A 23451-nucleotide genomic window follows, 5' to 3' on the forward strand; every position below is an offset into this window, starting at 1 on the left:
CTCCTCAATGTGGCACCATTGTGCCCACCAAGTGGTATTATAGAAAGGGGGGGGGGCGAGCAAGTGAGGGTCTTGCCCAGCAGGGTTTCTGACTAGCCACCAAAGATTTGAGCAAATTAAAGTAACATTCTTTCAGTGGCAGATGCCACAACAGCGTTTGTATTATTCTCTCTCCCCTGTCTTTCCCAGTGTATTTTTTTAATTGCCCATCTTCTCTCCTTGGTCACAGATGCAGAGGAGTTAGCCGTGTTAGTCTGTAGCAGCAAAATCAAAAAGAGTCCAGTAGCACCTTTAAGACTTAACCAACTTTACTGTAGCATCTGACGAAGAGAACTGTGATTCTCGAAAGCTTATGCTACAATAAAGTTGGTTAGTCTTAAAGGTGCTACTGGACTCTTTTTGATTTCATCTTCTCTCCTGTACTCGAGATTCCTCTGTGCGTGGCTCTACCTCCTGTATCAGAATTCCAAAAGTATCCACAGGCTCAAAAAAGCTGGGGACCCCAAGGTTATGTGAACACCCCCTGATACACAAGGTTCCCGGGCCCAGTCAAGAAGACAAGCATCCAGGAATCTAGAGATTCTTGTGGACCCCCCCCTTCTCCACGTCTTTCTAGGACCAGGACCTGTCTGCATACTTTAAACTGAAGTCCCAAGCAATTTAACTGCATGGGCCATATGGAGGTTGCATAAGCTTGTCTGTTTAAACACAGCGAAGCAGCCGTCTCGTTCGCTACTTCCGAGACAGAGAAGTTGGCAAAGGAAACTATTTGGACATGCAGGCCTGAGGTTAGACCTAAAGTTTCATTTGGGTCGGTTTGGATTAGAGAAAGCCATCCAAGAACAACTTGCTGATTTACTTTATTTTGAGATTTGGCAATCCAGAGTGGACAGAGTTCAAAACCAAATTATGCTTTGGCCAGAGGAAGATCAACCATCTGGATGGCGTTTGGAAGTCAAAACTGGACAGTCCTTGAAAAAAATATGTGTGCTTCAAGTTCAGGCTTCTTCTTATTTTTATTTCAAAACACTTTGCCATCCAAGATAGATTTCAAATTGAAGTTTTCGAATTCTAGCTCTAGCTCTAGCACACACACACACACAACTCACCCACCCACACACACACAAAACACAACTCACTCACCCACGTGAAAACACTCTCGCAGTTTACAAGCCAAGAACTCCATACTATACTGTAAGCTGACGGTCTTATATCTCTGCTCTTTGTTTCAAATAGCTTTCAAAGACATATTTCTCCAAGAATGCAAATCACTCAAGGATGTAACACGCGTTGTACAATGTTTCATACTCATTACCTGTTCCATCATGGGGCGGAAACGTCAATTGATTTAACTAATGATTTCTGGATTGGTCAAGTTTCAAGCAGGGCTTGCTACTATCATTACGAAGAATGAAATAACTAACTTGGGCACTTAAATTTTAAGCACCATTCAACAGCAGCCACCTGCCAATTGTTTAACAGGTTATTATTTACCTGATCTGTTTGCAAAGGAAATGGCACAATTTCTTTATTATTTTCCATCTCAGGTGAATCTGGGTTTCATCCAAAGCCATTACAGAAAGATGAATGAATGTGTGATGAAAGAGGCCTTTTACTGAGTCAAATAAATTAGTTTAATACTGCCAGCCCTGAGTCGCAGGCAGAGAAGAGTCTTCCTCAACACTATCTACCCATGATCTTGTTTTACTTGTTTCTTATTTGTGTTATTTACTTCATTTCTATGCCTGCTTTTTCCCCAATGGGGACCTAAAACAGTTTACATCATCTCCTCCATTTTATCCTCACAACAACCCTGTGAAGTAGGTTATTATACCCTGCCTTTCTCTCCAATGGGGGCTCAAAGTGGCTTAAATTGTTCTCCTCTCCTCTATTTTACCCTCACAACAACCCTGTGAGGTAAGTTTGGCTGAGATTGTGTGACTGGTCCAAGGTCACCCAGCAAGCTTTCATGTCTGAATAAGAATTCGAACCTGGGTCTCCCAGATTCTAGTCCGGCACTTTATCCACTACACAACACTGACTCTCATTTGAAAATGCCAGGGACCAAACAATCCCTCCTGATTCAGACCATAACCCAAAACACACTGCACAGTTTAGAAACTCTTTACTGCTCACTTCTATCCAGTGATCAAATGATAAAAAAAACAACTGGCTTTTAAAAATGTTGATGTGCAGACTGGTTTCCGCACATGAAACATGCACTCTGTGGCTAAAAGAATGGGCTTCAGATCAAACTCCTGCTTTGAAAAAGAAAAAGTCAGAGAAGGATACTAACCCAGACAAACACCGAAAGAGGAACCTTTAGACTGAGCAAGACATGTGACAGACTTAAGCCTCCTGAAAAACCACGTCATATATATAAAAATCCCAAACACTTATCTGGGTTAGAAACAAGTTCTCCTTCCCTAAACAAAGATTTAAAAAAAAATAAAATAAAAACACTGCACTCAGGAGAATGCAACTGCATGCATATTTGTTTTTTGTGGGGGGCGGGGGTTTGCAAGACACACTGAAAAAGAAGCAAAGGAATGCAGGGGCATACATACAAAGGAATCACCACACTCCACAGAAGACATCAAGGAGATGGACAAAAACTAGGAAAATGAAACAAGCTCCGTCTGCCCCTTTCACTGTCTGTGGACCCCATAAGAGTCTGATGCTCACGTGGAGCTCCACGTATACGAGAGCCTGGAGAAATCTCTTACTTTTGAGAACATTTCACCCTGGCAGTGGACATTCCGTATCACATCAGCATTTGTCCAATTCTTCTACCCTTTTTAAAGAAGGGTCTTAGCCCAATAGCACAGTGAATGCTTTGCACACAGATGGCCTACAGGTACAATCCCGGGCATCTTCAGTCAAAAGATCTCGTGTAGAAAGAAAAGACCTCAGGCTTAAGTTGCTCTCTTGCTTCTGCAGATGGGCAATTCCCCATTTTGGTCTCATTGGCACTGCAGACACAAATCAATTAAAGGCATCCAGGGTAGAAATGGATCCTATGCAGAGGGCGATTCCCCACGCTTCCTCCTTGCGTCTTTTAGCCCCTTGCCCCATCTCCAGTGGACTTTTTGCCAACTTTAAAAAAAACAATAGTTTGTATATTGCTGTAGCACTAGAGATCCATACAACTACCAACAATATTTTCTCCAAAAACAGCAAAAAACCTGCCAATGGTGGAGGAAAAAAGGCAGGCATAAGGGGGGCTGCCACTGGATATGAGCAGAGGGATGTGGAAATTCACACCTTCCTGTCCACCCTTTCCCTGACTCTGTTTTCTGTATGAATTTTGTACTGAAGCTCACAGCTGAACTAGGAAATACCTAGAAGGGGGACAAATGCACAACGAAGGCATGCAGAAGTCCCCCCCCCCTCAAAGAATCACTGCCATGGGAAGGGGCATGGAACAAAGCTCCCATGCGGAATCAAACTACACATTATTCCCCCCCCCTTAAAAATTTTCAGAGGAAGAACGAAAGAAGGGCAATCTGCTCAAAAGCTCATGCCCTGAAACTCTTGTTGGTTTCTGAGGTTGCCACTGGACTCAAATCCTACTGCTGTGTTCACTTTAAAAGGCCTTTTCTCTTCTCTTCCAAATTCAGGCACCAGAACTTGGAGGGGAAGTGCATGCCTCAGTTTGAGAGTTTGGAGACAACGGCAAAACCACAGTTTGGCCACCAAATCAGAAGTCACAAATTGACTTGGATGGTGCAAAGGGAGCAGCAATCTTCAAGCACACGTGGACTAATTTATACAATATCACACTACCCAAGCTAATAAGTATCGCTCTCCCAGTTATTTTCTTACCAAAGCAATTAAATGAGGAAGCCTCAGTAGATCCTGAACTCATATTCCCGCATCCCCCATCAGGCTATGAGGAAATTGCTCTTCCTTCCTTTGAAACAGGCCAAAGCATTTTCAAAACATTTCCCTAAAGCATTTTCAGAACAAAAACAGAGAAGTAGAAACAAAAAAAAATGACAAAAGCCCTTCTTCCTTGCTATGTAACCCCCACCCTCAATATTTTTCATTAAATACAGCGACGCATTCTCAGTAAAAGTTCCGTTTCTAATGAAATTTCAAAACAGGGGCACTTGAGGCAAACCAAATAAAAAAAACCAGGATCAAGAGCAAAGCCAGCACAGCTGTGTTTAGTGCCAGAGTGAACCCAGAGGCTTAGCTACATTCAAAACAGACAGAGGTGGAAGTCTTTAAAGTGGGTTTCATCAGCAAAAACCTCTGGCGAGCCGTGTTTCCGGTGGCCTCAGCTGCCACAGGCCCAGACAGGTCTCTTAAGGTCTCCCCATACACACACACTTCTCCAAGTTCAGTCCTTAGAATACTATACTAATCCCAAGCATTTTGTGCTGCAAACCCAACTGCTCTCCCTTGACACAGCAACTGGGGAAGTTTAAAAGGCAGGTATTTTTTTCTCCACCTTTTCCAAGCTAAGGCGGAGATTCTGATTTAGAGTTATAGCTGCCCTGCCTGGAAGGGTCAGGGTTACAAAAGACAAGTACTGAAAGTAACAAAGGAAAGCAAGAACCTCACAAAGTAACAGCACAGAATATAAGCAATACAAACTGTCAATAGCGAGAGAGAATTAACCAACGATGAGCATAAGGATCCAATTTTGTGCATGTGTTGCTGCACTTAGCTGGATGCACTTTTATGCTCTCTAGGCAGCAATAACTTTTTACAAAAGTCCAAAGCCTGCAGTTTAAAGGTTATTTCCTCCAGTGGCAACTGTATAACAAGATAAGACAAGGTGGGTAGAGGATATGGTGTGTGTGTGTGGGGGGGGGGGTGTCTGTGACAATCCACACTCCTTTTTTTATTGCTCTTTAAATATGGTGCAGAAAGCCATTCATCTGCCACAGGGGTTTCTCAGACCCTTGTGAGAGTTCAGGAAGCCCTACCAGGCATGCGCAGTTTGCCACACAAGATGTCTGGTGGAGAACAATGAAGGAAAGCAAATAAACTGCTCCGGGTGGTCAGAAGTGTGCAGCGATAGCTTCCAGCTGAGCTGCTGCTGACTTCCCCATAGCAAAGTGAACTATCGTGAGAACAGAACCTGAAGATATCAAATACCACCACCAAGTAAAGAAAAGCCTATCACAGTGAGATTGTCAACTGGAAATGGAGAATCTGTAATGCAAACAGCCGTATACTATAATTATTTCTGGCTTTAAACAAATGGAGGTAGACAATTCTCTACAAGCTTTCGCAAACAAAGTTTAATGCTATCAAAGTTCAATGCTAGTTGTATACTAGAATGGAGCCCCTCACTTGTAGCGTCTTCCAACAGTGATCAACCACTGGAAGTTTAGCAGTCAATAGCTACTGGACACTCCAGGAGTTCAAAATAACCAGTTGAGCCTTGTCGCATTTCAAACAGGACTAACTGGGGGAAATGGAAGGTAATCCCAAGGCATTTAGCTGTAAAACCAAAAATTATTTTAAAAAAACAAAAACAAAGTGAAACTGTCTGATGACCAGGTTGGCGTGGGAAAAGCTGGCACCACACCAGATCAAATTGTTGTTGGTGGTTCTTAGTTCATACGCATCCCCGAGTCGCAGAGGCCTTGAATCCTCAGTTCTGTTTGAGCATAAAAACACTGCCTGTGAAACAAGACCCATTCTCGCCCAGCCATCCTTTGTATTGAACTCATCGGTGAAAGACACAGACTGGCACGTTTCTATGGCAACCGAAGAAGAGGAGGGGGGACTTGGCTCACGGTCAGGACAACTTCTGAAACTCTGCCCTGCCGTCCCCGAGTCCACTTCCTTTTCAACACTAGGCTTTCAAACACATTTTCCCCTTCAAAAAGGCACCGTTTTCTAGGCAAAACAAAATGGATTCGTTAGATCTGATGTCAGGGCTTTTTTTCTGGGAAAAGAGGTGGTGGAACTCAGTGGGTTCCCAGCACAGGACCATACAATGACGTTACTTTGGGTCAACTGGAACAAGGGGAGAGTTTTTTAAAGTTTAAATCGCCCTTAGTGAAAATGGTCACATGGCTGGTGGCCCCGCCCGCTGAGCTCCAGACAGAGGGGAGTTTAGATTGCCCTCCGTGCCGCTACAGCAGCGTGGAGGGCAATCTCAACTCCCCTCTGTCTGGAGATCAGGGGGCGGGGCCACTAGCCATGTGACCATTTTCAAGAGGTGCCGGAACTCCGTTCCACCGCATTCCAGCTGAAAAGAAGCCCTGTCTGATGTTATGGAGAAGGGAAGCTAAAACACTATATCCAAAGACCAGGATGTATTTTAAATTATGTAACATGAAGGGAACCAGTGTGATGTAGGCACTAGAATATCAGGCTAAGATCTGGAAGGCCCATGTTCAAATTCCTGGAAGTTGACTGGGTGATCTTGGGCCAGTCACTCTGTCTCAGAGCCAAACTACAAGTGACGCCTGACACAGGTTGGACACTTGTCAGCTTCCCTCAAGTTTTGATGGGAAATGTAGGCAGCTTGGCAGAATGTTGGACAAGTGACAGTTGAAAAGTCCATTGGACAGCAATCGGAGAGCCAAGCTGCAAGACCAGGATGCCTACATTTCCCATCAAAACTTGAGGGAAGCTGACAAGTGTCCAACCTGTGTCAGGCATCACTTGTAGCTTGGCTCTCAGCCTCAAAGGGCTGTTGTTGTGGAAGATAAAATGGAAGAGGGGAGAAAAAAGTTGTAAGCTGCTTTGGGTCCCCCTTGGGGAAAAAGCAGGGTATAAACAAACAAATGAAGAATCAGTGCTATTTGCACCCAGCAGGTACAGTCTGACAAATCTCAGGGTTTGAAGAAGCAGTTCAAGACCATTGTCTCCTTCTCAGCCTCTCCAGAGAAAGGAGAAAAATCCTAAGGTGAAGGACCAAAATTTATTTATTTACTTACTTTCTACCTTTCTCCCCCAGGTGACCCAAAGCAGTTCACATCATTCTCCTCTCCTCTATTTTATCCTCATAAGGACCCTGTGAGGTAGGTTAGGTTGAGAGGGTGTTACTGACCTAAGGGCAAGCTATATTCTGCTCAGCATTAGAGTTTTTTGAGTTCAGGAAGCCCCAATGGGCCCATGTAGTTTGCCACACTTAACGTCCAGGGAACAAGGAGGGACACAGCTTAAATCAAGGCTGCCAAAAACCACTAGGGACTCTGGACAAAGATTCCATATGCCCCCAAATACCATTATCTTTTTTAAAAATAATAATCAGATGACAATGAACCAAGCAAATGTATTTCCAGCTTTGATAGTTAAGGATAACCACTATGCCATTTTTCTTTAGTTTCTAATCTGTCACTCCCATCCAAACCCAGCATCATTAAGCTCCACTCATAACTTAACAGGCTCCTCCTTCTAATATTGTAGGTACCACCCCTTAGACTCCTAAACTCCGCCCCCAGGAGTATCATGTTCCAAAGTTTGGAAGAATAAGCAACCCAAACTGCTGGGTGTGTTCACAGGGCTGAACACCACTAGTAGTTATTGGAAGCTGCCATCTTATCTTTCAGGCTCCTCTACACCACAGACTAAAATGTAACAGCTGACTGCAGTCTTCTTACAGCATGGAGGGGCAACAACAGCAAGGTGTGCGTCAATTGCATTTGGAATCACACAGCTGTTTAGAGGCACAGAGGACCTTCCAGAAAACTGACATCTGGCTGACTACTGTTAGGAAAAGGACTATACCTTTCATCTGATCCAACAGTGCTCTTCTTAGGTGAACAGTCAGAAAAGTTTTGTGCATTGCACTACATTTTTAAAGAACTTTGTGCAGCAGTTAAATTGCCAAGTGAAGTTACCATATGCAATGGCCTTTTCAATCATGATAAACTGTATAACCAAAGAGTAACTGAAGAGCCTATCACTTCCATTCTCTACACATCAGTACTTCATAAGAGAATGGCACCTAAATGCTCATAGCCTGATTATCCATCAGTTCAGGAAGTTGAATTTGTTATTTTGATATGCTCCAAAAGCATTGTCTTTGACTTAACATCAGGTGCTACAACAATTGTACACACTCCGTTACACCCATAACAATTCGGTCACTCACACAAGCTGTTATTTAAAGCTGCAAATCCTGTGAAAATAATCCTAAACATTTCACACGGGTCAATCAAATTTGCACAAATTCCTTGACTTGTTTTTATTACCTCTGACTACATGTTTCCTTGACTCGTTTTTATTTACTTGTTGGTACTGTTTTAGTTGTGAGCTGCCTCAAACAGGTTCCGTAGAGGTGGGACACAAACCTACACTAGTTTGGTGTAGTGGCTAAGAGCAGCAGGACTCTAATCTGGAAAACCGGGTTTGATCCCCCACTCCTCTGCTTGAAGCCAGCTGGGTGACCTTGGGTCAGTCACAGCTCTCTCAGAGCTCTCTCAGCCCCACTCACCTCACAGGGTAATTGTTATGAGGGTGATAATAACACACTTCGTAAACCACTCTGAGTGGGTGTTAAGTTGTCCTGAAGGGCAGTATATGAATTTAATGTTGTTGTTGTTGTTGTTGTTGTTGTTGTTGTTGTTGTTGTTATTCTAAACAAGTAAACAAATTCAAGATTGCAGAATTTAATAGTGACTTAGTTCATACACAGGCTTGCAAATCCCTAACATTCACTGGCCCATACGGAAGAGGATTCTGTCTTTTGCATTCACAAAGACTGTCCTCTCATGCAAAACCTGTGTTTTTTTCAGTTGGTTATCCCATTCTCTCAGGTCAACAACTGTCAGTCTAACCTTCTTCACAGGGTTGTTGTAAAGATAAAACGGAGGAAGAAAATGTAAGCCACATTGGGTGCCCACTGAGGAGAAGAGTGGGCTAGCAATGAAGTAAATAAACTGCTAAGATCATGATCACAGACACAACTCAATTCACCTCAGAGGAGGCAAATATGCATTAGGATTGGAAGGGAGAGTGGGAAACAGTAGGTTTAAAAACCCTCAGAAAAATCCAGAGAGATCTAAATCTCTGGTTTGCGTTTGTTTTTCTTCCTCTCCTCAGGCTCTCCAATCTTACACAGGCTGTACTCATCAGCTCAAAAGGATTTTCTCATCCTGACAGTGTTTTGACTTGATTCTTTTCACTCACAAGTTTTTTTCTTTTGTACATAATCTGCTTTAGACTGTTTTTTCCATGCACCACTCGGAACACTGGAACTACCAGACCAGAGCTTGATGGTCCCCCAAAGGCACAGAAAAAGAAAGCCAAAATATGCAAGCGCAACAGGTTCCAGAAATTTAAAAGATGTTTTAAACAGAAACACCAGCAGTACGTGGAAGGGGGAAATAAATTACATTATCTGGAAACAGCATGGAAGCGATGGATGCAGAGGATTTTGTTTTGCAGAAAAGAGAGCACACGCAGTAGGAGATGCTGATCCGATCCCAGGAAAAAGTCTTAAGTTTCCCACACACAAAACCAAAAAATGAAGCCTGTATAATGTTTAAAAGCAAAAAAAAGTCTTTAACTGGCTTAATTTATGCAGGTTGCAGAAATGGGCTTTCGCGGGGGGGTGGGGGAGTGCACCATCCGAGTTACTTTAATGAAGAAAGGTGGTTAGTGGGAATTATTATTAATAACACATACAACTCTGATCTGAAGAGACACGATGCTAAGGGACACGGTGCAGAAATCTAGATGATGCTAAGAAGATCAGGGTCTAGTCTGCCTAGATATGTAACCACCAGACCCCTATGTACACAGCTTCAGTTAACATGGAGGAAAGGAGGCATTTTGGACAGGGCCACAAGGTTTTAAGGGGTAGATGTTTAAAGATAGTTCTTTACCTGCAGTACAGAACAATGCATTGTAAAAAAAAAATCGAGTTGTGCAGACCTGTTAGTCTGTAGCAGAAGAATCAAACAGGCATTCAGGGCACCTTTTAAAAAAATCTAATACAATTTATTCCAGTGTTAATTTTTTTTAAAAGTCAGAGCTCACTTCATCAGATGCAGTGAAGCATAAATCTATCAGACCAATTTATATAAACACACACACAACAGAGAAGGCTTGCGGGGAGGAGAAGAGATGTTACAGAGACCAAATCAAAACAAAATCCATTCCAAAGAGTCATCACACAGAGTTTAACAATGCTGTAACAAGGAGCAACCCTCAATAGATCAAAACCACAAAGCAAAAAAGCAGAGGGAACCTACAATAAAGAAACTATGCAAATATCTTACAAAAGGTATATAAAGGAACAGTTCTAAAAGTGCAAAGTACTACACAGTTTTTTAAGAACAACCTCATGTACAATATATGTATATCAAATTATCAAATATAGAAACAATCCAATATAAATCAGTCAACAGTTAATATAACAACAGTTATTCTTTAAGTTAATGTTGACACCGCTTTCCTTTCTTTTCTTTTTGTAATTAACATAGAGAGGTTTAAAGTCTGGTGTAAACTTAAAGAATAATTGTTGTTAACTTAAAGAATAACTGTTGTTATTACTGTTTATTAACTGTTTATTAACTGCTGACTTATTTATATTGGATTGTTTCTATATTTGATCATTTGATATACATATATTGTACATGAGGTTGTTCTTAAAAAACTGTGTAGCACTTTGCACTTTTAGAACTGTTTCTTAATACACTTTTTGTAAGATATTTGCATGGTTTCTTTATTGTAGATTCCCTCTGCTTTTTTGCTTTGTGGCTTAGAGCTTTAACAATGGCAAGAGTTTGCTGCATGTATGAAAGGGTCCCAGCACCGAAGAAGAGAAAAATAAATACAGAGCAATCACCAGAATCAGAAAAAGATGGTGCAGAAAGGGAACCACTCTCATCATTAAAGCAGTTTCAAACTCCAACGCTGAAGGCTCAGGTATTGCTCCATTTCTTCTCAACAATGCTACCGGACATGCCTGCACAAGTGAAAACATATTCCACAGAAATGAAAAACCTCCCCTTTTCTGCCCAAGATGGATTTCCTCATTTGAGCAAGGCCTGCATTCTGCTCTAGCAAGCTGCTAAGAGATGAAGCAAAGAGATCTCTAAGCAAAGAACTCCGAGCTGCATTTTCCTTCCTCCCCTACCCCCCCCCCCCACAACGCCCTACCCTCTTCCCCAACATTCTCATCCTTGACTTGAGAATTAGGCATCTCCTTCCATGCCAGGACTGCCCACAAACCATTTGGGATAGGAGGAAGAGGACCGGGTTCCTGGAAATGCAAGCTCTCAGTTAGGTGCCAATGGATGGCTCTGTTTTAGCAAGAGCGGGCAGGAAATTGCAACCACGTTCACTAGTGGCCTGGGGGAACAAGTAGGAGGAAAAGTAAACACAGATGCTGTCTCTCTTTCTCTCTCTCTCAAACACACACCAGTTCTTGTCAGGCTCCAGGGTGAACTGCAGTCACAGAGCTGCCATGACCCATAACCAAGAGCATCCCTTAGCCTCTACTTGAAAAATTATTGGCTGTTCCCCCGTTCTCCATTCAGATTAGCAGCTCAGCTCCTTTTATGAAGTTCTGTGCTTACATCAGGAGCTGTTTCATTCTACATGTCACAGCACTATTACCACAATCAGTGTGCGGACAGGGGGTGGGTGGGTTATACTTATGACACCAGAGCCATGTAAAAACATAGGAAGCTCGCTTAGATTGAGACAGACCATTCAGCTGTCTACTACAGTTCTGTCAACTCCAGAAGTTCTCCAGGATCTCAAGCAGAGGCATCTCCTACTTGAGGAACTTCTAAACCAACAAGTGCCAAATGCTTGAACCTGGGCATCCTGCATGTACTCCATCACAGAACCAAAGCCTCTCCACAGGCCCAAGGCATCATCTGTTAAGTAAGCCACACCTTTAAAAGAATCCTTTTTAAAAAATTCCCGTCCTCCGTCACAATCGGACACCCTCCACAAAAGATGTCACATTTATTATTTCTAGCACACTTTTGTAATGTTTGCAACTCCATTGATTACTACGTAAAACCTCAGATCTAGCAATGGACAAGCAGTAACAGAGTTGGTGCAATTCTGCTTACGCAAAATCTTATGCAACACCTAATGCTTTACTCCCTATATATTACAGTGCCCAGAAATTAATTTCACAATGTCTTGCGCAAATGGAAATGCAAGTGAGGACATAATAAGTTTGGCTTAGAGCAAGTGGCTATTGTGGACTTTTTCTTGTGTTTCTGCTCATGCACAAGTGGACATTTTGCACTGGATTCAACCTAACCTTTTATTGTTGTGCTATCAGTGTGAACTATTAGTGCTCCACAAGAACCTTCATATCATATGTGCAAAGAAATCAAACAAATCTCATAACCTACAGACGTGGGAAGGGTCATTGGCAAAGCACAAGGCTTGGCAGGCTGTGAACTCCTACTACCAGTTGAAGTATACAATAGTGGATAAAATAGTAAAGAGTCCAGTAGCACCTTTAAGACTAACCAACTTTATTGTCGCGTAAGCTTTCGAGAACCACTGCTCTCTTCGTCAGATACATCTGACGAAGAGAGCTGTGGTTCTCGAAAGCGTATGCGACAATAAAGTTGGTTAGTCTTAAAGGTGCCACTGGACTCTTTACTATTTTGCGACTACAGACTAACACGGCTAACTCCTCTGAATAGTGGATAAAGGCATAGATTAATAATGTGACGTGGTGCAATATTCATTTAAACAAATACAGATTCGTATGCCCTGATAATAGAAAATCAAGTAAAAACCATCATCTTTCTGGCCTTCTATAGAACTGTTGTGTATTGGCCCTAGCGTCAATAAAAGTTAGGCTCCTCTGGCTTCGATTCTTATTGGTTGTTACAGTTGGCAGCAGCCAATCGGCCATCTCTGAATAAAGACCAATCACTATTGTGTAAATATGTTATATTGTATATAGTTTATGCAAATGACGGCATTCTAGGGTACATGTTCCTATTGGCTGGTGGTTAATACAGGGGCGGGGTTGGTGTGTATATATTGAGCTCTGGTTGCACTGAAGTAGTCTGTCAGTTCTGGCTTGCAATAAAGCATGTTGTGTTGAGCTGAAATCACTCTGGGCTGAAATCATTCTGAGCACCAAGCTCAGTATTTAATAAGAACAACATTCTTTACAGCATGCTCAGGGAGGGTGTGTTTGTGTAGATACTCTTACATTAAAAAGAGAAAGACAGGTGAAGAGGGATGAGGGAAGTAGAGAAACAAAGAGATACAGAAAATAACAAGGAAATGAGTGCATGAGAAAGGGGTACTGGAAATTAAGGAATGGTACCAACTGGAACCAAGTAAACAACATAGAGAATGGCTAAGCTGCAGAAGCAGTTTCTTCTTTCTTCTTGTTGTTAAGGGCTACAACATTTAATCAGCAAATCAATAAAATATTGAAACGACTAAAAACGTTCTTGTTCATTTATGCACCAGACTTTTTAAAAATTATGTTAATTAAAATACTCATACAAAATGCAGATAGCAAGTGCCATCTTAGAAGAGGCATTTCCTGCTTTGTGAGAGTGGCACAGGAATGCCTCTTCTAAAAGGATGCCTGCTGAGCCATATGGGTGAATCATCATCGTAAAAAAATAGTTCTAAATAAAGCACACTTCCCAATAAGCAAACTTGCTTTAATTAATTAATTCAGCGACCAAAGCTCACTGAATTAATCAACTAGGATTTTTTAATCAGATGACAGCCCTACATTTTCCCCACCTCTGTTAATCTCTCTGGACTAAAATTATCATACCCTTGCAATTCTCCACCCCCGCCCACACATGGATTGGGACCAGCATACCTGAGGGACCGTCTCTCCCTGTATGTGCCCTGGAGAGCGCTTCGCTCAGCGGGTAAGAACTTACTGGTGATCCCTAGCTCTAGGGAGGCTCGTTTGGCCTCTACCAGGGCCAGGGCCTTTTTGGTCCTGGCCCCAACCTGGTGGAACTCTCTGTCTGAGGCCACTCGAGCCCGCCAGGATGTTGTATGATTTCGGCGGGCCTGCAAGACGGAGATGTTCCACCTGGCTTACGGTTGAGGCCAGCATCAGAACCATCATTGAGCCTCCCACCGGTCTCCGGTCTTCGAGTACAGCTCGTGTGTCCATCTACCTCCTCTTTGTATGCTGGGGGCAGGAATATGTAGCCAACTGTATCAGGTTTGTGTATATTTACAATTTTAATTGCTGAATCTTATTGTAGAATCTGCTATGTAATTGTATTTTATGACTGTTGTACCCCGTCCTGAGCCCACTTGTGGGGAGGGCGGGTGAAACACCGAATAAACTAAACTAAACACATACTCCCTTTCAATTATTGTTAAGTCTCACATCTATCCCCTTTGGTTTACCTCGGGTTCCTGGCATTCATCCATTCAGGTTCTTAAACATGAGGCATACCTACAACTCAGAAGTTAAAGTGGTCTACCAGTCGTCTCTTTCTAGAAAACCCTGGAAACTTTGGGTTTTTTGGACAAGGGATGAGGGCCTAGAGTAATGGTTCCCAAACTGTGGGCAAGGTCCCAAAATGGGTCACGATTCACTCACAGTTGGGTAGCAATGCTAAGAGGGAGGAGGAAGAGGAACAAGGAGAGCTGGGAGATGATGCTCAAACGCAAATGTGGGCTTCCCTTGGCAAAAGATGCAAAGAGTCCTTGAACCGTATTGCTGTAAGTTTAGAGGTACTAATTGTGAAAAACAGACTATAACTGTGTGCCCGTGTTGTGAATGTCCTGTGTTTTATGCTGAAAAGGGAGAAAGTAGCATGGAGTAACTTTGCAAGTAGGCCCCCTAAAAACCAATCAGTTTAGAAATGGGCTCTACTTCAAAAACAGTTTGCAAACAAAAAGCTTTTTGCCTGTTTGTTTATTCATTTCAGATATTTTTATGCCGCTCCTCCCAGACTCCAAATGACAATTTCTGGGATGGATGCTTTGTTTGGAGGGAAGCCACAACAGTTAGGCCATTGTGAAAACAAGAGAAGTTTGTAGCATGGATATGACCTTGCTTAACTAACAACGTAACAGCATCACGCCCCAAAGCCATTCTCTGAGCCACTGAGTGACTCCTCAATCGAAGGATCCCACACACTGCAATGGGAGAAGGTCTGCCACGCACCCTTACACAGTTGCTTATTTTTATTTAAGGTTTACTGTGAAGCTGATGATGCAGCTACTTATGTGGGAGTCCTTGGTCACAGAGTAAGCGAATCATAGTCCACACATCTGGTTAGAATGTAGAAAAGCTACCTTATGACGTCTGTGACTGCCCGCCCTTGCAAATGCTTCGAATATGTGAAGCATTCAAAGAAACAATGAGAATAGAGAGCCAATTGAGTCAGACCGGTGACACATCGAGGGCATTACTTGCTGTCCATGACAATGTTACATCTCAAAATACAGCCCTCAACTCAGGCCTGTGCATGCTTAACAAAAAGTAATCGCTTTGGGAATGCTGGAAAAAGATCAGAGAATCTACACAGACATACACCAAATGCTCTACCACTGAAACTACCCAAAAAAAACCTGCTCTAAGACTTTATGTTGTAGGAGAGAAAAAAACTGGGCAACTCAAACTTGTTACTGACTTGACTGTATAAGGCTGGGATTTCAACAGGTTATAAATCATATGTTTAATGGTCTATTTTCTAAGCAAGCAAAATCACCAGAATGTGAATAGTACCAGATCCTTACCAGTAAGGTTTGTCGTAGTTATTGGGCTAAATTCTCATTTTTGAAGGGTATAAATAATAGCCAAAGAGAAAGCAAAGACACCAGAAAAAGTTCAGTGACGTTGGTTGTTGTTGCAGAGACTGTCGACTTGGGGCAGGGAGATCCCAGGCAAATCCTACTTTGCAAAGCTCTTGCGTGTGGATATAAATAGAATTTAGAGTTGTAAAGCAATTTGTATGGCAGAAGGACAAACAAAAACTATGAATACATCCACAAGCCTGAACTGAAGCAACTGGTAGGTTCAGGGATGCCAGGCAGACCCTAGAAACCAGCATGCGGGTTGGGGGGGCCAAGTAATGTCACTGACATCTCTGTGTCACTACCAGGAAAAAAACAGGAAGTGAAGTAGGATAACTCTAGGAATCATCAGGAACACTACGGTAAAACCATAAAGTTTCCAGTGATTCCTAGGGCTACCCTACCTCACTTTTGAGTTTTCCCCGGAAGTGACACCGTTACATCAATAATGTCACTGGTTTTCTTTCAGAAAGTAGGCAAAGGGGGCTGCCAGCAGAAGACCTCCCACCATAGCAGGAGGCCCGGCAGCCCTAGGTAGGTTACTCAAATAAAATTTTAATCAACTGATCAGTGAGAGCAAATTTTAGATCCGGAGACTGCAAATTAAGGTCACGTGTCTTGCTTTAGGCCATTTGGGCTCTGGCATGTAACAGAAATGAAGAATGGAAAAAAATAAAATAGACAAAGCAGCATTTCTTCTGACATGTGAATGGGAGCTTAAAAATCTAACATCCTTATGAGTCCTTAAATATGTCAAAAAAGGCAACCACAACGATGTTTTAGAATTATGCAAATGTAGTTGTACCAGCATTGCAGAGGTTAGAGCACCAGACAAGGATTATGAAAATACAAGTTCAAATCTTTTCTCAGCCATGAAGCTTACCAGGCGACCTTACGTCACACACTTTTCTTCAACCTAACCTACCTCACGTACGTTCGACAGACAGATATTTCTTAACCAATTGAGCACCTTCAAGACCATCAAAATTTTCCAGAGTATTATTTTATGTGAGTCAAAGCTTAGTACATCATCCTAATTAGGACGGCACTGTGACAGTCCTAAAAATAAAGAATACATACACAGATTTTACATAGCAAACCCGGGGAGAGATTATGGCACATTTCTCATGATTAGCTTGGGAGCTACCCAGAATGATCCAGTTTTGTTCTCCTCTCAATTCCAAGAATATCTGCCAAATAGTTTTTTTAAAAAAATCATTTGGAGAAACCCAATTGAGTAGATTCAGAGCCCAGACTTTTTTTTTTACAGAACAAAATAACTGGAAAATTACAACACACTTCCTACCATATACATTAGCAAAGAACATAGTCTTCTCTGATCTCTACTTCCTTTAGGCTGTTTATTATTGCCTCATGTGTGACGTGCTAGTATACCAAGTTTTAAAAATCCTAATTCCTAGAGGAACAGTTTAAGGGTGGGTCTTTCCATTTGAGAAACCATTTTGATTTATTCTATTCTGTTATATACCATCGTAAAACTCTTGGGCCATCCTGAATGCTTGGTGTCTGGTGGATGCATAAAGTAGAAAAGTAAACGATATCATTTTGTTCCGTAACCCTGAAAGAACACACAGCCAATATTTCATTAGCGAATTGCACCCGTTTTTATGATAGAACGTAATGGGGAAGAAGAGAAGAACATTGCCCAAGTTCCACTCTTGGCAAGTACAAAAGCAAAATAGTAAGGGGGTTTCTAGTCATCCAGCCACAGCAACTAGTCCCCAAATAGAACTAACTTTTGCTGGAAGAGGAGAACTGGATGTGTCCCACTGCAGACTTTTCTACAATATTCTGCACTCCAAAAATTGAAGGTGTGTATTCAATGGCAATAACCCTACAAAATTTACTAGGCCAGTAACATTCTTCTGCCAGCTTATCTACTTAGCAATTTGTGATGCACCCGTGGCCAACAACTCTCTTCAGGGTATTCGCTTATAATTCTGCTTTATCCAGCAAGGGAGTTATCATTTTAGCTGCCCTTGCTGGGTCAGAACAGTGGTCCATCCAGTCCAACAACATGTTTCACACAGTGGCCAAACCAGTTCCCCTGGAGAACCAGAAACCTAGCGAAGAGGTCAAGGCCTGATGTCGCCTCCTAGTATTTTAACACATACATGAGAAACCCTACCAGGGTAAATGCTATCAGAATGCCTGGCTATCAAAACATGGGAGTACGCTCCATCTCAAGACCACCTTGCAGCGGCAAGAGTTGGCAGCCTCACGAATCAGCAGAACCTATAACTCCATCAGTCAGAAAAGCTGATGCTGACTTCCGGTTTGGGATTCATGGAGGTCTAACGCAGCTCCATTTGCGGAGCTGACCGGACTGCCGTTTTAACCGGCCGGAGGGGTGAAAATAACCCGCGGCCGACTGCTCTCAGGCGGGGAGCAGGCAAAGAACGCTCAAGACCCTAGGGTGAGCTAGATCTCGGATGAGGGGGGGCTCTACTCAAGGAGTCTCCCCCCCAATCCTTGAGGTCCCACCTTGCGACGGGTCGGCTATAATCTCTGCGGCAGTTCTGGGGCCAATTCGGCTGGCATAAGACCTACATACCCAAGCTTCGATCGGGGAGGGAAGTCGAGAGGAGAATTTAAGATCGAAACAGCGATTACAACCCGAGAAAGTTGAAGAGAAGGTAAAGATCGCTATCTCTTGAAACGGGACAGATTGATAAAAACAGAGAGGAAAGAAAGTAGATTTTTAAACTGCAACAGACTAGTGAAAAGGAGGTGAAGACTCGGCAGGAGTTGTATTTTAAAAGAGACTAAATTTAAAGAAGTTATTGCAAAAATCGGACTATTGTTTTGAATACCTGTGGTTTTGGAGCTGTGGGAAAAAGACACCATCGCGAGACCTGCTGTGGGAAGACGGGAGACAGGAAGTGCGTAACAACAATAGAGTGGCTGGAGGGAAGCGGCCCTTGCCGACGGACAGGAAGTAGGGAATCGCCATTTTTGAAAAGGGAAGGGTCGCGGCTTCAGCGGAAGAGGAAGTAGGCCATCTTGGATTACAATAACATAGAGAAACCATAGAGAAAAGACGCCCGACATTTTGGATACAAAAAATTAATTTTGGCAAAGATTGGGACATTTGAAAAAAAGGAAAACGTTTAAACATACGCCACGGAGCTAAGGAAGAGAGCAGATTCGTGGGAGCGAGCTAAAGCAAGCCCCACGATGTCGAAAAAAGAGTGGCAATCGGCAATAGAAAATTTGGACAAAAAGCTTATAGACATGATGAAAGAACTTAAGGACACGAAATTGGAGCTTATTAAAGAGGTCAAAGAAGTTACACAGACAGTAAAGTCGGAGCTGTCAGAAGTGAAAAAAGGCGTGGAAACGATTAGTAGTGAATTACAAGGAACGCAGCAGAGAGTTAAAACAGTAGAAGACGCGATGGAGAATTTAATAGAAACGCAACAAACAGAGATGAGACTGGTGAAGGGGAGGATGTCAGTTGCAGAAACTAAACACATGGAGAAGCAGCTTCGTTTTCGTGGTCTGCCAGAAGTGGAAGGGAAGTCAGCGCAAGAACAGATGACTGAGGTGTTGGCTGATTACCTGGGGAAGGAGGAGGAGGAAATTGTGGCTATCCTAGATGTGGCGTACCGTGTGAACTCGAGAATTGCAACCCAGAGGAAACTACCAAGGGATGTGATTGTGCAGTTTACAACTAGAAACATGAAAGAGAGGATTGTGACAAAACAATTTCAAGATCCATTGGAGATTGATGGCAAGACGATTATCATAATGAAGGAACTGCCCAGATCAGTGTTACTGGACAGGAAAAAATATAGAGTGCTAATTCAAACTTTGAAGGACATGAATATCAGATACAGATGGGAGTTACCGGAAGGAGTGTCCTTTGAGTTTGGAGGGGCAAAAAAACGCATCAGATCTGAGCGGGAGATGGAGAGATTTATCAAGGACAATGAAAAAGACTTACCAACAAAACCATGAATATGGAGTGTAATGTATTATCTTGGAATGTAAATGGACTAAACTCACCGAATAAGAGGAAAAATATTTTTCATTGGCTACTAAAACAAAAATGTGATATTGTTTGTTTGCAGGAGACCCATATTAGAAAACAGGATGTAAAATATTTAAAATCTGGAAAATTGGGCAAAGAATTTGTAGCGGCCTCTAACAAGAAAAAAAGAGGAGTGGTGTTGTACATAAAAGAGGAGCTGCAGCCAAAATTTGTTATGAGAGATGTGGAAGCTAGATTTGTAGCGGTGGAATGTAATTGGAATTTAAAGAGAGTGTTGGTAGTCGGACTTTATGCACCTAACGGTGCAAAGGAAAGCTTCTTTGAGGATTTAAGGAAGCATTTAGACGATCTTGTATATGACCAGATAATTCTTGCTGGAGATTTTAATGGAGTGACAGATTTGGAACTAGATAAAAAGACTACAACAGCACAAAAGAAAAGAGGACTATTGCCAAAGCTTTTTTTTGAGTTGATTCAACAAGAGACTCTCGAAGATGTATGGAGGAGAGAATATCCTAAAACCAAACAGTTTACTTTTTATTCTGCAAGGCATCTTACATTATCAAGAATTGATATGATCTGGGCCTCAAAGGACTTAGCGTTATGGACTAAGGAGGTAGAAATAATGCCGATGGTAGGCTCAGATCACAATCCAATTATGTGGAAATTTGGAAAAAGGAGAAAAAGGAAAGCCTGGAGAATAAATGAGGACTTGCTACAGGAAAGTGAAAATATGGAAATATTGAGAAGAGAGACAAAGTTTTTTATACAATATAACGTGAATAAAGAAGTACCAACCAGTAAAGTTTGGGACGCGTACAAGGCGGTTGTAAGGGGCATACTAATGGACTTAAATGGCAGAGCAAGGAAAAAGAAAGAGGAGAAAAGACAAGAGATTGAGGAGAAAATAAAGGCCAAAGAAATACAGTTAAAAAAGAGACCAGGGAAAAAGAAAATACATCAGGAAATTAAAATTCTTCAAGAACAGTTAACAGCAATGAGTAATAAAGAATTGGAGTGGAACCTTAAAAGACTGAATCAAAAAGCTTTTGAGGGTGCTAATAAACCTGGGAAATATTTGGCATGGCAATTGAAGAAGAAAAGGGAAAAGAAAATAATAAATAAAATCTGTGAAGAAAATAAAACGTACCTGGAGCAGACTACCATTAGTAGAGCCTTTTATAAATTTTATGCTAAGCTGTATAATAAAAAAGAAGTAACCAAAGAATCAATAGCATCATATTTGGAGAAAACCAAACTTCCAGAGATCTCGGAAGCTTGGAGAAATAAGTTGAATAGTGAAGTAACTGATGAGGAAATAAGTAAGGCAATACAATCTGCAAATCTAGGAAAGGCGCCAGGGCCAGATGGACTTACGGCTAAATTTTATAAGACAATGGCCAACGAACTGGCACCATTCCTAAAAGAGGTGATGAACGGAGTTTTTAGGGATCAAAGAATTCCAGACACTTGGAGCGAAGCGAATATATCATTGATCCCAAAAGAGGGCCAAGATTTGACTAACGTGAAAAATTACAGACCTATATCACTACTTAACAATGATTATAAAATTTTTACGAAGATATTGGCGGAGAGACTGAAGGGGTGGCTCTCGGAAGTCATAGAGGAGGAACAAGCAGGCTTTTTGCCAGACAGACAAATAAGAGACAATTTAAGGACAGTGATCAATGCTATTGAATATTATGATAAGCGTTGTGACAAAGAGGTTGGTTTCTTCTTTGTAGACGCTGAAAAAGCGTTTGACAATTTAAACTGGGATTTTTTGTTTGCCACTATGGAAAAGCTACAATTGGGAGAAAGATTCATCAGAGCAATTAAAGAAATTTATAGAGACCAGACTGCAGCAATTGTAGTGAATGATGAACTGACCAAGAAATTGACGATTAGTAAAGGAACAAGACAAGGTTGCCCGTTATCTCCATTGTTGTTCATTTTAGTATTGGAGATTCTGATGATACAAATACGACAAGACGAGGAAATACGAGGAATAAAAATAAAGGACTATTCATACAAGGTTAGAGCATTTGCAGATGACATAATGTTAATTGTAGAAGATCCATTGGAGAACATGCCAAAAGTGATAGACAAGATCAAGGAGTTTGGTGACTTGGCAGGTTTCTTCATTAACAAAAAGAAGTTAAAGATATTATGTAAAAACATGACTAAGCAGAAACAACAATTGTTAATGGAAACAACGGACTGTGAAGTAACTAGTAAGGTGAAATATTTGGGAGTTGAGCTGACTGCAAAAAATATAGATTTGTTCAAGAATAATTATGAAAAATTATGGACTCAGATAGAGAGAGACTTGATCAAATGGAATAGACTGAATTTGTCATGGTTGGGCAGGATTGCAGCAGTTAAGATGAATGTGTTACCAAGAGTAATGTTTTTGCTACAGACAATACCAATCATCAGAGACTCTAAACAATTTGAAAAATGGCAGAGGAAAACATCAGATTTTGTTTGGGCAGGCAAGAAGCCTCGAGTGAAAGTAAAAGTTCTACAAGATGCAAAGGAAAGAGGCGGAATGCAACTGCCCAACCTGAGACTTTACCATGATGCAATCTGCCTAGTTTGGTTAAAAGAGTGGATGACATTAAAGAATAAGAAACTATTAGCCCTAGAGGGATATAAAAAAATTTTTGGATGGCACGCATACCTATGGCATGACAAAGTAAAGGTCAACTCGATGTTCCTGCATCATTTTGTAAGGAGAAGTTTATATACAATCTGGAAGAAGTACAGAATTTACCTACAAGAAGGAACCCCTTTGTGGGTGGTTCCATACGAGGTGATAGATCCGAGAGCTGTTGATAATGAACAACAATGTTTAACGTACAAAGAAATAACTAAAACTGAAGTGTCTAAACTTAGAATAAAGACGCAAGAGGAACTATCACCGAACTACGATTGGTTCCAGTATAGACAGATCAGAGATTTGTATAACTCGGACTCTGTAAAGGGAGGTATACGAACAGAGAATTCGGAACTAGAGCAGACCCTTTTTAAAGAGGACAAGAAAAGAATATCCAAGGTATACCAAGTACTGTTGAAATGGTATACCGAGGATGAGACAGTTAAAACACAAATGGTGAAATGGGCTATAAATTTTAATAAAGAAATAACAATGGAGGCATGGGAATACTTGTGGAAAACTACAATGAAGACAACGACATGTATTAATATTAAAGAGAACATTTTCAAAATGATCTATCGTTGGTACATGACACCAAAGAAGATTGCGCTAGGAAACTTGAACACTTCTAATAAATGCTGGAAATGTAGAAAGCATGAGGGCTCCCTCTATCATATGTGGTGGTCGTGTGAGGTAGCTAGGCAGTTCTGGGGGGAAATAATAAGAGAAATGAGTGAAATTTTACAGTTTCAAATAAATAAGAACCCAGAACTCCTGCTGCTAAACTTGGGAATGGAGGGAATCCCAGCCCACCATAGGACGTTGATATTTTATATGACTGCAGCAGCTAGACTTTTGTATGCGCAGAAATGGAAAGTACAAGAAGTGCCAACTATTGAAGATTGGATCTACAAATTGCTGTATATGGCTGAAATGGACAAGATGACAAGAAAACTGAGAGATCTGGACTCAGGGCAGTTTAACACAGACTGGGAGAAGCTGAAACAATATCTGGAGAAGAAGTGGGAGGTGGGAGGAAAACTGTGGCAGTTTGAGAACTACTGAAGTACAATAAAAG

General features: G+C 41.7%; 1 protein-coding gene across 2 annotated transcripts in view; it reads right to left on the bottom strand.

The window, feature by feature from the left end:
- CMIP (c-Maf inducing protein) overlaps window positions 1-23451 on the bottom strand; it is a 216633-nt gene that overhangs the window by 174905 nt on the left and 18277 nt on the right. Inside the window, exon 1 of one of the 2 annotated variants that reach the window (XM_055000400.1) lies at window positions 3826-3844. The exons of the other annotated variant lie outside the window; for it this stretch is intronic. The gene's annotated coding sequence lies outside the window, so the exon portion shown is untranslated. Of the gene's footprint in view, window positions 1-3825; window positions 3845-23451 lie in introns of those variants that run through there. 2 annotated transcript variants of the gene reach the window in all.

The sequence above is a fragment of the Eublepharis macularius genome, chromosome 16, assembly GCF_028583425.1.
Source record: "Eublepharis macularius isolate TG4126 chromosome 16, MPM_Emac_v1.0, whole genome shotgun sequence".
NCBI classification, from domain to species: domain Eukaryota; kingdom Metazoa; phylum Chordata; class Lepidosauria; order Squamata; family Eublepharidae; genus Eublepharis; species Eublepharis macularius.